The sequence below is a fragment of the Quercus suber genome, unplaced genomic scaffold, assembly GCF_002906115.3.
Source record: "Quercus suber isolate HL8 unplaced genomic scaffold, Cork oak 2.0 scaffold_741, whole genome shotgun sequence".
NCBI classification, from domain to species: domain Eukaryota; kingdom Viridiplantae; phylum Streptophyta; class Magnoliopsida; order Fagales; family Fagaceae; genus Quercus; species Quercus suber.
Genome location: NW_027070179.1, coordinates 160,785 through 163,301, shown reverse-complemented (window position 1 = coordinate 163,301; position 2,517 = coordinate 160,785). Strand labels below are relative to the sequence as shown.

General features: G+C 38.8%; 1 long non-coding RNA gene across 1 annotated transcript; it reads right to left on the bottom strand.

The window, feature by feature from the left end:
- Positions 1–949: 949 nt before the first annotated feature.
- LOC136064701 (uncharacterized) lies at positions 950–2,221 on the bottom strand. The gene is made up of 2 exons (XR_010626292.1): positions 2,114–2,221; positions 950–1,537 (listed from the first exon to the last, which is right to left on the bottom strand). It is a non-coding gene; the product is annotated as an uncharacterized LOC136064701 (long non-coding RNA).
- Between the last annotated feature and the right edge of the window lie 296 nt (positions 2,222–2,517).

Genomic DNA, 2,517 nt, shown 5'->3' with positions numbered 1-2,517 from the left:
TGTCTCGTCAAGTCATGTCATATGAAGTATAGGAATGCTGAATAGTCTTCATGTGAATAAATACACAACCTCCTTTGCAGTACACACATCACCAGCCCGCTGCTGTAGCACAAGCTATAGCCATATCAAACAACTGCCTCAGCGAACCACATGCACCAACAGGTGCTACTGTCGACTTCTCAGTTATGCAGTTCGCAGATCTGCATGTGCTCTTCAACACCTCACCGAACAATACACTGTCGAGTCATATCATCTTTATTCACGTGAATACTTACCCTTACATATAGTCACATCCACGTGAATACTTGCCCTTGCAAAGCTCCTATATAGAGTCCCATTTACATCTACCCTTGCAAAACATCTACACATATCAATCAGAAGTCACATTTTCCAATGTCAATGCGTAATTGGATGCTACCTCGTTTTCCAAATAACTATAGGAGGGAGAGAGATTCCGACGAGAGGGAATACTATGTCGGATTGCGGCGGGAGTAGGACTTTCGCGTGAACGAGTCCAACGCTCTGCACGATGATCTCGTGCTACTCGGAGCGCCTTTTGTCGACCGTATCTCGGTCACATTGCCACGGCAAAACATGCACCAATATGAGCGTGCAGTGACAAAAATAAAAAAGAGAACAATCTGATGATACTGCGTAGGTCAAGGTATCACATGCTACAACTAGCAGAAGAGCTGGCCGCTGCAACGAACAGGCAACTCACTCTGGCGGAACATAACAATGTCCTCAACTACGAGGACTACCTGTCAGAGTGAATGCCTATGTGGTATGTGTGTTATGCCTAGGGTTAAGTTAATAATGTTAGTAGCGTTAGTGTTTAATATGCAATGCCTGCATATTGGTGACCTCGTGTAAGTTATTTTAAGTTTTCTGTGTTATATTATTGGTGCTTATTGAAAAACAGTATGTGTGGGAATAATCTGTATTAGGAATAACGTGCGTACTCTTTACAATCAATAATAAGGTTTACATAGTACAAATGCAATAACAGTGACACACAACCATTTAAAACATAGTTAAAGCAAAATAGTTCTCCAACAAAGTCTAATTATACGACAACACAATTACTCTTCATCTGACATCTCCACGTCTGATTGATAAATGGGATCAGCAAGAAGTGATTACATGAATTGTGCGTGCTCGTACCACCCTCCCTCCACTGACTCTCGAATCTCAACTTGGGTCCGATATCGATTAAGACGTATCTTCATTCGATTATTTTCTTCTCTTATGCGGTTCAATGCTTTACGAAGTTCGTCAATCGTGTCTCTGGGCATTTGCGATGCGAGTCACCGAGGCACTGGCACCTTAAAACCAACCATCTCATCATAAAACATTTGTTGTTCACGAAATAACCAAGTCCACTCCTGTCTCATGGTATTGTGAACGTAAGCACTATTTCGCAGATTCGGGTTGATTGGATAGCTGAACTCATCTTCCAATACCCAGCAACGACCCATAGCAGTGAACACATCGTGAGGCCTATAGAGTTGTGGGTTGCCAGAACCAGACATTGACGCTGAATACAATAACATCAAATGATCAAGTTAACAGTGTGCATCAACTGTTGGTAAATAATGTAATGTTGCATAAGATGGTACACGACAAAGACATTCATAAATTTGTGTACTATTACATGCTAAAAATGAAATACTAACACTCAAATTTGACCATAAATATTAGACGTTGTTGTTAATGTTTACACGTTGTGTGCAATACAAAATATTGTTGTCAATGTCTCGACCAATGATGAGTATGTACATTCAACTTTTGCAAATCTAAAGATTAACTATTCATTATTTTAAGCAAATATAAAGAATTTCATTTTTTGTCAATGAAATTTACGCCAGATAAAGACCCAATATAACCCAATGTACACACATAACACTCATCACTGTTTCTATAGATTATTGTACATTTCTTTTAGCACCAAACAATACCAAACAATTAATATAACCCTAATCTACTCACATAACACTCATTCGAGAACATACCAAAGCACAAGAAATAGAACCTAATATCTATTATCTACAACTACTTTTACTTACTCCATAAAATTCTCTATGTATTTCAAAGAAGAAAATGAGTTTCTCACCTGAGATGATAGAGAGATAACATCAACTTCTGGCAGAAAATTCTGAAAATGAAGAGGAGCTGATCTGAAAATGATGAGGAGAACTGCATGAGAAGTTGATTTATGCAAAAAACTCGATAATAGCAGAATTGAGTAACATTAATAACTCGATTTCCGATTAATCGAGTTAAGCTTCACATGCAAAATAGGTGATTTGATATCGGATCAGAACGTACCAGATACAACTCGATTATTGTGAAGTCGAGTAATACTAACAAGTGATTTGAAATCCCACCAGTAACTCGATTTGTAAAATGCCGAGTTCTAAACAGTTACGCGGGAATATTTTATTACCCAAAATCCACGCTGGATGACCAGGGTGGCAGGAACCTGCATGTAACTCGGCCCTGGAATGATTGAGTATT